The sequence below is a fragment of the Dermochelys coriacea genome, chromosome 3 (genome assembly GCF_009764565.3).
Source record: "Dermochelys coriacea isolate rDerCor1 chromosome 3, rDerCor1.pri.v4, whole genome shotgun sequence".
Classification (NCBI taxonomy): domain Eukaryota; kingdom Metazoa; phylum Chordata; order Testudines; family Dermochelyidae; genus Dermochelys; species Dermochelys coriacea.
The window spans coordinates 66,782,552-66,795,407 of NC_050070.1; positions in this window are offsets into that span (position 1 = coordinate 66,782,552).

Genomic DNA, 12,856 nt, shown 5'->3' on the forward strand with positions numbered 1-12,856 from the left:
TTTGAAGTTTTTTTGTTGAAGAATTACCACTTTTAGGTCTGTAATCGAGTGACCAGAGAGACTGAAGTGTTCTCCAACTGATTTTTGAATGTTATAATTCTTGATGTCTGATTTGTGTCCCTTTATTCTTTTACATAGAGACTGTCCAGTTTGGCCAATGTACCTGGCAGAGGGGCATTGCTGGCACATGATGGCATATATCACATTGGTAGATGTACAGGTGAACGAGCCTCTGATAGTGTGGCTGATGTGATTAGGGCCTACGATGGTGTCCCCTGAATAGATATGTGGACACAGTTGGCAACGGGCTTTGTTGCAAGGATAGGTTCCTGGGTTAGAGTTTTTGTTGTGTTATGAGTATTTGCTTCAGGTTGGGGGGCTATCTGTAAGCAAGGCCTGGCCTGTCTCCCAAGATCTATGAGAGTGATGGGTCGTCCTTCAGGATAGGTTGTAGATCCTTGATGATGCGTTGGAGAGGTTTTAGTTGGGGCTGAAGGTGATGGCTAGTGGCGTTCTGTTATTTTCTTTGTTGGGCCTGTCCTGTAGTAGGTAACTTCTGGGTACTCTTCTGGCTCTGTCGATCTTCACTTCAGCAGGTGGGTATTGTAGTTGTAAGAATGCTTGATAGAGATCTTGTAGGTATTTGTCTCTGTCTGAGGGGTTGGAGCAAATGCGGTTGTATCGTAGAGCTTGGCTGTTGACAATGGATCATGTGGTGTGGTCTGGATGAAAGCTGGAGGCATGTAGGTAAGTATAGCGGTCAGTAGGTTTCTGGTATAGGGTGGTGTTTATGTGAGCATCGCTTATTAGCACTGTAGTGTCTAGTACTTTACTTTGTAAAGCTGCGTATACTTGTTAGTTCCCATCCTCTCCCCCGCCCCCCAATTAGTTGCACTTTTTATCTCCTCTTCAGTTTGAGAACACAGAGTCAGGCCTGAGGGCAGAGGCAGATGACAAAGGAGTGGAGGTCAGTGGTTGAAGGCTAACTGGGGGAGGTGAGTGTTGAGAAAAGGGATGAAGAGTGATTGAAGCTACAGTGATACAGGCAACTGGGAGTATTTGCCACCTGGCTGTCCGCATTGTTTTATCTGTAGTATTTTGAAATGGATCCAAATTTAGTACACAGCGTGGTTTTGTACAAATAAAAGGAATATTTTCAAGGGTGTCTGTGGAAATTCAATGTCAAAATTACCATGAACTGGCTTTAAACAGAGATAACATGCACAACCGTCTTTGATAACAACAAAGGTAGCTTGCTCAATGTGCGCTCTCTGAGCTAGACAATCCCTTGCTCTTTACTTGGCTGCACAGAAAAGTGAGCCCCCACCTGCTCAGCTGAATACAGACTGCTCAAATTGTGGCCGCAGCTGCACTGGGCTGGAGAACAGGAACACTTTGTATCTTCCCCATTATGAGCAAGTGTGAGCGGAGGAGGTGGCAGAGACCAGAGTAGCTGGGTAGGCACACAAAAGGAGTAAGCTACAACCCATAAGGAGTAAAGCAACATATTGCCAACTCCTCCCAGAGCAAGGGGGAGGAAGGGAGGAATTGTGCTTTTCGGAGGCTCAATTCCATTGAACGCTTTGAGCGCTCCCATCAGTTTCTTTGGGCTACTAACAGTGTCAGGTACTTCCTGACTTGGGAATTAGGACTGTAAAGTAAGACAATGTTGATCCTTGACCTGACTAGTTAGCCAGTATCTATGGCCTTCTCCGGTGATTTCTATTAGGAGGAGAAATTCATTATATGAGTCAGGTGTTTATTTGGGGCAATCCTGTTTATTTACAAAGACTGTACATGGTGTCCTGTTTCCTGGAACACAGAAGGAACAAACACCACCAGGCAGTTTCCTTGATTACAGTTTTGCTGATGCTTGGCATTGCATGTGAGCTTAGTGTCTTAGACAGTGGCTTCTGTTTTCTCCAGCTATCTTTCTCTATAGGAAAGGAGCTTAATTGCTTCTTCCATTTGACCTGAATGAAGGGTAACTAGCATAACCAACAGCTACAACAAGGTCTGGGATTAACTATAAGTCAAAGATATGCCCGATGGCAGCCGTCAACACCCTCCAGCACAACATTATGAGCATGGAAGCTGTTGCAATGCCTAAAGCAGTAACTCCTCCCTGAAACTATTTGCAAACACATCCAAAACTGAAGCCAATGAGGGTTTTGTGCACCTATCCTAAGGCCGAATGCACCTCTGAGCCAGGAAACAATCTGCTACTTTTTCTCAAAATCTCCAAAAAAGCCAGATGCCCCTTTTGGGTTAAGTGCAAAAAACCCTTCACCACTGTCTGTTCTGGTGATGCTGTATCTATCTTTATAAACAGAGCAGCAAAGGACAGTTCTTATAAACTGCTTGGGATTTATTTTTTTTAAAGTTCTGTCTATTGGGACACAAGAAATGGGCGGGCCAAGAAGGATATTTCTTGGCCTTAGTGTGTGCTATGATACATGACTCAAATTGCCAGAGGGCCAATACAATTTCCTGAGAATCATTCAGAAAACTTCAGGATATTGAATGTACATTACAACAACAAAAAGACAAGCTACTTATTCCCTTTCTCCTGCACAGTATGTATATCCAACCACATCATAGATACAATCCTGGACCCCTGTATATTGTCTAATTATGTCAAAACCTCTCCCTTGAAAATGAAGGTTTCCCTTCCCAAAGCCATCCAAAATGAAGAGAGACCACTGGATTTTGAAATACAATCCCCAGGATTAGTCAGTCAATGAAAGGGAAGAAACAATGGAAAAATTCCTTCCCCTGCACTTAGAATTCCTGGAGAACAGTGCTTGCTGTTCTCACAGTTCTTTCTTTAGTATGTTTTCAAACAGTAGCACAACACACAAGAGAGAATTAAAAACTAAGTAGCTACCACAGAACATGAGAGGAAAAAAAACACAGCACAACAATCATACACATGCAAGCTTTATCCATTCACACACAGAAATAGGAGCTCCCCTATTCTAAGGCCTGATCTAAAGACCTGCATACAAAGGAAGTCATTTGAAGTGCACACAATAACAAGTTTTATTAGTCCTACAGATGCCAGGAACTACAACTGGTCAAAAATTTTCCAGCAAAAGTATTTCTTGATGGAAAATGTTGTTTCCCAAAATGTACAGTTTCCCAGAAATATGCCAATTTTGATTGCATTTTTCAAGTTTTCACTTAGATGTTTCCATATCAATATTTTTCAGGACATTTCATTTCATGAAAATGAATGACAAAATATCAAAATTTTCCCTGGCATGGAAATTCTATTTTCTTAACAGTTCTGCCAGGATCTATGCTATGTATTATTTTGCACCAGCTACTGGTACCTTATCTATTAATGATTTACATGTAAGCAGACCAAACATTCTCCTAGTACTTCTCAGCAAGACCCCATACAATTCATTGAGGATAGTGTCACAGTTACAGGGCTAGTTACACCTCAGTCCCCTTCCTGGTAAAGTCTGTAAGTCTTTCTGAGCAAATCCCCTCATGTTTTGGGCCTTGTACCTTTACTGGTGGCATGCTGTCTATGTATGCAATGCATGCCCATGAAAGCCCTGAATGTGACTTTCTCACCAACTGTGCCCATTGGATGATTCCATCTGGCCCCCAGATAGACCTGAAGCAACCATACATGTGAGGTCATGCCTTGCCTGCAAGTGTAGAATTGCGTGTCTTACTAACAATGTCATGGCACGCCATGGGTCTTTATCAAACCTTGGGCAGAATTCTGCAATTCTCCCACTCTTAGACCCCAGGCTACAGCACCCTGTGTATTCACTATGCTTACCTTGCAGGTCTGACTGAGTTCAGGCACCTATGATTCTTCCCTTCTGGAGTCTGTGAGCAGTGATCAGACAGCCTTCTTAAAATACAACAAAACAAAACAGGTTATTTATTTTGCAGTAGGAACAAAGCTTTTAGAGACAACAGATTTTTAAAACAATCTACATGCATGTCTATCTTATCCAAAGGCTCACTATTCCCTGATGGTAACCTAGCAGGCCTAACTTTTTCACACACACCATCAAGTACCCATGTCAGTCTGACTGCCCGAACAACTGCCCCCTTTCCTGAAAGAGTTCCTTTATAAACCTGCAACAGTTCTTTTGCTCTGTGATCACAGGCCTTTCCTGTCCTGGCATCATCTCTTAACAGCCCTCAAGTGTCTGCAAAGAAAGGGCTTACCTTGAGCCATTATTTTTCCCTTCTGCTTGTTTTTCTTATTAAACTAAACCAAATATTCATACAGTAAGCATTCCAATAACCAGGACATCATACAGTATTCATCAGTTATTACAGAGATGCTCCACATCCACCACAGACAGCTGATGATATTGAGCTGGGGACAATGCAGAACTAAACCACAGCATAGAAGGAACTCCTGCCCAAAGAGGACAGCAGTTTTACTTGTCTCTTATGTAGACAGTGTAAGACTGGAGGGGGAGACTCCTTGCATACACACACACACACACACACACACACACACACACACACATGGGCTGCACACATATACATATCTGCATAAATACATACAGCCCTGAGTGAACAAGTAATTCCCACAGTAGCACCTCCTGAAAGACCAACATTGAAAAGGTCCAGCTCAGCAGCAGAGTGGATTCATGAACCTCATCATGGATACAGCAAGTGGCAATATACCACAGTGGACATATTGAAGAAACAACCTTCCCACATACCCAATCATGCAAAATCCTTATTTCTGCCCCCCGCCCTCCAACTCCACACACACTTTGGAGCTTAGCTGTGCCTGCTAGGTGCAGCCCCTGTGTTGGTGGTGATGCAGAAGCACACTGTCCCAGGGGCATTCCAGGTGACAGTACCAACACTCTAGAAGACAGAAAGCCTTCCTGGCACACACCCATTGCTATCCCCCTTCAACTGTACAGCATACTCCCCCGTTGTTATGTTCATGGCATACCAACAGAGAAATTAGATAAAAAACACTTCAAATACTCTTTCTGGAAAGTTGCAATGTAACTACAGTACTTTTATCCTTAGAATCCAGAACAACACACAGTAACCAAAAGAGAGAAAGAAAGCAGACTGCTCCCTAAGGCAGAGAGATATAACTCACCCTACCTTGTTCTGGACTGGCTTGTACTTCACTACAGAGCACCCCCTAGCCTTAAAGTAGGACCAGGAAACCTTCCCCTTTCTCCCCCTCACCCCCACTCTCAAAGTGATAGCTTGCGATTCCAACACAGTCTTCAACACACCACACCCTTGGAAAAGTCTTGTTCCTTGGGCCAATTTGCTGGTTGAGCAGGGTAATGACCCCGCCTCTTCCCCTTTTGGCCCATTCAGGACACTATGCACTCCTGAGAAATAGGGAGGAAAAAGTACCTCTGCTCCTCAGGGTACAGGGACTACAACTGGGCTTGGCCCTTACATGAATCATGCAAAGAGGAACAGGAAGGCTCTTTGTATCTTCCCCCTCCACACACCAGCGTAAAGACCAGCCACAACCTGGCCATTTTCTAGATTTGTTTCAATCCCACTGAATAGTGCATCTGCAGCCATCACAGAATAAAGCAGCCATAGCCACTTTTATAAAGGACCTTTTATCTATTTTATGTCTTAACACTTCTAAAGCCAAACCATCTAGTGCCTCCATGGAACTACAGAGGGACCTGGTTAGTAGATCAGAGACAAGTGTGAATCCACTGGCCACAGATCATGTGTTAGTGGGGGAGAGCAGGAAACACAGTGTGTCATTGAACAACACAGTTCAGGGCTACAGAAACACCTACAGCTGATTTGCATGGGTGACTAGGGCAGCGATGTGCTGCCAATATTTGAACAAGTGGCTCGCACAAAGATGTTCCCCTTCAGTGGGTGATAAATTTCATGCCTTGGGAATGTATGTGCCTGCAAAGAGAAGTAAGGAACTCTGGAATCTATCCACTTGTTTCTCTGTAAAACAAAAATATTCTCACAACCAAGGAAACCGGCATCACCACTTGGCAAAGAAACTTATAATAAGATGCACTTGGCCAGAAATATACTGAGTAGTGTAGAACAGCATTCAGGCTGTGTAATTTAAATGAAGAGAGGCGTGAATGCCTGGCACAGGGGTCTGAGGTATCCTACCTTGGGAAAGGATACTGACAATATCTAATGCTTGGGGCAATCTTGTTATGATTCATGGTGATAAGAGTCATTTCTAATGGGAAAAATTTCATGGCATCCAGTGAGAGGTAAACTCGGGAGGCATGGAAATCACTCCACCCTGCTTTAATTTGGTGGAAAATTTTACCAATGGACTCCCACGAGCCCTGTTTCTGAGGGAGCATTCCGTCTTATCTCATGACTCCCTTTTATCCAGGCTTTCCGCAAGCAACCAGAATTTGACCTTTAGGGCCCAGATCCTGCACCAGGATCCATGCAAGCAAATCCTGGCATCTGAATGGATACCCAGTGAAATCATAGGACAAAATTTCCCTCCTTCCCTTAGTGTTATATTCATTTATCAAAAACTCAAAGTCTACTTTCAGGAAATGGAATCAATTAATTCCAGCACGTCACTGAAACCATATCAATAAGCTTAACTGCTTTGAATCTTACAGATTTCAAGACTGGTCTGTCTTTTTAACCAAAATTTTTTCTGATAAGCAGAAGAGTTTAAAACCACAGGAAAATCATATATGTAGGAATATACATTCAGAAAGAATAGTCCCCAAGCATATCCAGGTTACTTTTGAAACACTAGGAGAAATAAAAAGATATCTGCTTTATGCAATCCATTGTGTTTGTACTGCATGTCTAATCGCATTGTCCTTCACACATACAAATACACTATGGTTAATAATTTAGAAGTAAAGGAATTTTTGTTTAGCCCCTGAAAAGTGCCTGAATAATTCAGAAGAAGTTCTGACACCAAATAGCCTTTTCAAAGCTGAAACAGCCACCCTATGTAAAATGGTGATGAGAAATTGAAGTGACTGAACCAGCCCCCACAAGCTTCTCAGGTTACTGCTTAGGGACAATACACTCTGCAAATCAGAAGCCCACAAAAAGGAAGAGAGCTGCTCATATTCACCAGCTGCGTGCGCTTCCCATTAACAGGATATTAAAGACACAGAATGCGATTCAAAGCTCACTGAAGTTAATGGAAAGACTCCCTGTGACGTCTCTGGGCTCAGATCAGCCCCCTGATGTATTAAATGTTTAAGAAATTTTAAAATTATTTAAAAAGGAAAGAGCCATTTTTGAAGTAGAAGAGCAATGTTTACAAATTTAGAACTGATCTTAGAAGAGAAATAATACATTTCCTTCTGCACAGCATAACTTGCATGTGTGTATAGAGCAGGAGTGGCCAATCTGAGCCTGAGAAGGAGCCAGAATTTACCAATGTACATTGCCAAAGAGCCACAGTAATATATCAGCAGCCCTGCATCAACTCCCCCACCCTGTTCCCAGGGCCTCCCACCCACCAGCAGCCCCGCCGATCAGCACCTCTCCCTCCCTCCACACACCTCCCGATCAGCTGTTTCGTAGCATGCAAGAGGCTATGGGGGAAGGGTAGAGGAACAAGGGCATGGCAGACTGAAGGGCGGGGGCAGGAAGGGGTGGAGTATGGGCAGGGCCTGTGGCAGAGCCAGGGGTTGAGCAGTGAACAGCCCCCGGCACATTGGAAAGTTGGTGCCTATAGATTCAGCCCCGGAGTCAGTGCCTATACAAGGAGCCACATATTAACTTCTGAAGAGCCACATTTGGCTCCGGAGCCACAGGTTGGCCACCCATCATATAGAGTTTATAGCAATATTTTACATAGTATATATTACATTGCCTTTCTCATTCCTGAAAATTAAGTGATTCCGTATTTTAAGACCCTTCCTCCTCACCCACCATTTATTTAATTACGAATATTGTTTTGGGACATGTTCTATGAAGAGATGCTGCACAATGCCATGTTGTGTTGAACTGAAAAAAAATATTATCCTAGTAATAAATGTACGTGATTTCTATTAAGTATTAGTTCCTGCAAATGGACCCAAATTTGGGCATAAATGAGTACATAGCTTGGAACATAGGGGAGCTGCTTGGCACAGTTGGGATCTGAAGTCATGGAGGCTTATTCAGCAGGGAAATCATCAGTGACATAGGTTGTGTCCAGTTTCCATGGCTACCTAATACTTCCATCTTTTTAGCAGGGGTGTTTGGGACTCCATCTATAACTAATGCCTATATTGCAGTCAGGCCATTAGAGATACTGTCCAAGGAGGCCCACAGGGAAAGGCTGTCACTGCGTGACAACTCTGCAAGTACTGCCATAAAGGTTACTTGCAGTCCACCAACACCGCAGCACTCAGGAGAGAGGGGAAGAGGGGGAAAAGAAGAAAAGGCCATCACAGTGATGTACAGTTTGTTGTGGTTTTAAAAATGTCAGGAACATTGTCCATATTCACTTTCTCTACTACCACCTAACAACTCACCAGCTAAAGTAACTGCATCCTTGGGAATTACTACAAATTATTACCTCTGGCAGCAATGGAAGGGAGAAAGCAGGTCAACTGTGGAGTTCCGTGCATGGCTTCTCCAAGATCTGGCCTCACTCCAGCCCCATGAATCAGAGCTGTGCCAGTTCCTCTGTATTTTGGGCTTCAAGTATCCAAAGATTGGGTAGGTGGAACAGCATTTGTCCCATCCCGTGAAGATACTAGGCAGCAGAAGTTCTGTTGATGATCACATGACTAAAGCTGTTAAATTTTTATGCCCTTAACTGTAGGTTGACAAAGGTTCAGAGAGGAAGAGCTAAAATGCACTTAACCTTAATCATCTGCTTCACCTGTATCTGAACCAAAAAAAAATCCCATTAGGACAGTTTGAGAAAGAGCCAGGATTCTTCATATAAACAGAGAATTTAAGCATTACGTGGGAAAATCCCGGTGGCTATGAAAGAGGCTGATACCATGCAGGGTGACTCCCCCCCTCCCTCTTCACACAGCCATGCCTCCACATCCCACACCATATACATTTACATTGTGTGGAGGTAGCTCCAATGAGTCAGGAACGGGGGCAAGGGAGAGGAAGGAATGAGGCTGTGTTGTCTCAAACCATCTCTTTATGACAATATTTGTAGACAGAAGAGTTTTCAGCTCACTTCATCTCCTTCATTGAAACCACTGGAGGTAACAATTGGACCCCATATCTGTAAAGAGAATTTCTGTTTTCAGAAAATCTATACCAGCTCTCAGAGTAGCAGCCGTGTTAGTCTGTATTCGCAAAAAGAAAAGGAGTACTTGTGGCACCTTAGAGACTAACAAATTTATTAGAGCATAAGCTTTCGTGAGCTACACGAAAGCTTATGCTCTAATAAATTTGTTAGTCTCTAAGGTGCCACAAGTACTCCTTTTCTTTATACCAGCTCTGTTTATTTGTGGAGCTCCAATCGTCCTCCCCCGATTCCTAATCCTACTAGTCTGATTACCTATCCTAGGTATCTCTAGGACACCCATCACTCTAGAATCTGAAAACAGAACACATGAATTCATATTCTCCAAGTGAATTCCCAGGTTCTCAGAAAGTCAGCAAAAAGATTTACCTTCACTGAACTCACCACTATTCCACCAAGTAGACAAAGAAGGAATCAAGAAGCACTGTAAGTATGTATAGTCCACTGATAGCTGCCCACCCTGCAGTTCCTTGTGCATATTTCTAGTATCTACCAATGACAAATCTTGAGAGAGCTAATTATGAATATTAAATGACTCCATGCTTATTGAAAATAATAGGAAGGGCTGGATTTATCCTTAACAAAAAAAAGTCTGGGTGTCGCAGCGAATGATGGAAGTCAATAACGTAACTCTGTGTTTACACTGATCATATGACCATTTTAATCTATGATAGAATGAAGCTCTAGGACTGGGAAACTCTTTTTCTAATAGAAACATATTTCTGGAAACCTTGGAAGACACAGGTTATGATCCCCATTGCAAATTCCCACGGTCTCTCGGAGAGATCTCACAGTGTTGTCACAAACCCCCTACAATTTATTTCACTTGTGTAAGAAAAGGGACCTTCCACCTACTCTGCCTTAAGGATGTGTTAGGGGAAATACTGAGTGCAAGTTTCAGCGTACCCAGTGGATAAGTGTGATGTAGTTGTGAAAAAATCAGATAGGTCTAATTTGCACACACCCACGAAAATGTTTTTAACACAAACAAATCAGCCCTAACAAATGAAAATGAGCTACATTTTTTACCCCTGCATTGAGCAGCAAAGCAAATAGGAGCAGCCAGTTGGGTTAAGCTTTATCAAGTTACACTAAGCATTGCAACATTCCAATCATCCTGCGTGCAGGTTTTTTGTTTTTTAATGTACTCAGGTCTTGATGCAGGGGCAGCTTTACCATGAAACATACCATGCCCTGGCATGGGGCCCTCACAACAACAGGGGGCCCCTGGGCCAGGCACTTGGGCAGCCCACAGGGGAGGCTGTGGGGGGCAGGAGAACAGGGAGGGAGGCACACCCGTAGCCTCAGAGGAGCAGGTGGGAGATGCAGGAGGAGCACAGGGTGGCCGCGCAGCGGCCAGAGAGAATCAGTGCTTCTCTCCAGCTGCATAGCTCCCCCTTGCTCCTCCTGAGTCCTCTGGACCTCTGGTGAATGGTGGCTGGGAGCAGCCCACAGGGGGTTGGGGGTGATGTTTCAGCTCTCCTCCCCACCGGTGGGGGGGTGGGGATTTAATATAAGAATGGCCCTACTGGGTCAAACCAAAGGTCCGTCTAGCCCAGTATCCTATCTTCAGACAGTGGCCAGTGCTAGGTGCCCCGGAGGGAATGAACAGAACAGGTGATCCATCAAGTGATCCATCCTGCTGACATTTCCAGCTTCTGGCAAACAGAGGCAAGGGACACCATTCCTGCCCATCCTGGCTAATAGCCACTGGTGGACCTATCCTCCATGAATTTATCTAGTTCTTTTTGAACCCTGTTATGGTCTTGGCCTTCACAACATCCTCCAGCAAGGAGTTCCACAGGTTGACTGTGCACTGTGTGAAGAAATGTATATGTTTTAAACCTGCTGCCTATTAATTTCATTTGGTAACCCCTAGTTCTTGTGTTAAGAGAAGTAGTAAACAACACTTCCTTATCTACTTTCTCTACATCGGTCTTGATTTTATAGACCTCAATCATATCTCCCTTTAGCTGACTCTTTTCCAAGCTGAAAAGACCCAGTCTTATTAATCTCTCCTCATAAGGAAGCCATTCCATAACCCTAATCATTTTTGTTGTCCTTTTCTGAATCTTTTCCGATTCCAATATATCTTTTTTGAGATGGGGCGACCACATCTGCACACAGTATTCAAGATGTGGGCAAACCATGGATTTATATAGAGGCAACATGATATTTTTTGTCCAATTAGCTATCCCTTTCTTAATGATTCCAAACATTCTGTTCCCTTTTTTACTGCCACTGTTCATTGAGTGGACATTTTCAGAGAACTATCCACAATGACTCCAAGATCTCTTTCTTCAGTGGTAACAGCTAATTTAGACCCCATGATTTTATATGTATAGTTGGGATTATGCTTTCCAATGTGCATCACTTTGCATTTATCAACATTAAATTTTATCTGCCATTTTGTTGCCCAGTAACCCAGTTTTGAGAGATCCATTTGTAGCTCTTTACAGACTGCCTGGGTCTTAATTATCTTTAGTAATTTTGTATCATCTGCAAATTTTGCCACCTCACTGTTTATCCCTTTTTCCAGATCAGTTATTAATATGTTGAACAGGACTGGTCCCAGAACAGACCCCTGGGGGACACCACTATTTACCTCTCTCCATTCTGAAAACTGACCATTTATACCTATCCTTTGATTCCTATCTTTTAACCAGTTACCAATCCATGATAAGACCTTCCCTCTTATCCCTTTACTTTGCTTAAGAGCCTTTGGTGAGGGACCTTGTCCCTTTCTGAAAATCTAAGTACTATATTCACTGAATCCCCTTGGTCCACATGCTTGTTGACTCCCTCAAAAGAATTCTAGTAGATTGGTGATGATTTCGCTTTACTAAAACCATGTTGACTCTTCCTCAACAAATTATGTTCATCTATATGTCTGACAATATTGTTCTTTATTATAGTTTCAACCAGTTTGCCCGGATTGAAGTCAAGCTTACAGGCCTGTAAGTGCCAGGATCACCTCTGGAGCCCTTTTTAAAATTGGCGTCACATTAGCTATCCTCCAGTCATCTGGTACAGAAGCTGATTTAAATCATAGGTTACAGACTACAGTTAGTAGTTCTGCAGTTTCACATTTGAGTTCCTTCAGGACTCTTGGGTGAATACCATCTGGTCCTGGTGACTTATTGCTGTTTAATGTATCAATTTGTTTCAAAACCTCCTCTAATGATACCTCAATTTGGGACAGTTCCTCAGATCTGTCACCTAAGAAGACTGTCTCAGGTTTAGGAATCTCCCTCACATCTTCAGCTGTGAAGACCAATGCAAAGAATCCATTTAGTTTCTCCCCAATGGCCTTATCATCCTTGAGTGCTCCTTTAGCACCTCGGTTGTCCAGTGGCCCACTGGTTGTTTAGCAGGCTTCCTGCTTCTGATGTACTTTAAAAAAAAATTTGCTATTACTTTATGAGTCTTTGGCTAACTGTTCCTCAAATTCTTTTTTGGCCTTCCTAATTGTATTTTTATACTTCATTTGCCAGTGTAAAATGCTCCTTTCTATTTTCCTCACTCGGATTTAACTTCCACTTTTTAAAGGATGCCTTTTTGCCTCTTACTGCTTCTTTTACTTTGTTGTTTAGCCATGGTGGCTCTTTTTTGGTTCTCTTACTATGTTTTTTTTTAATTTGGGGTATACAT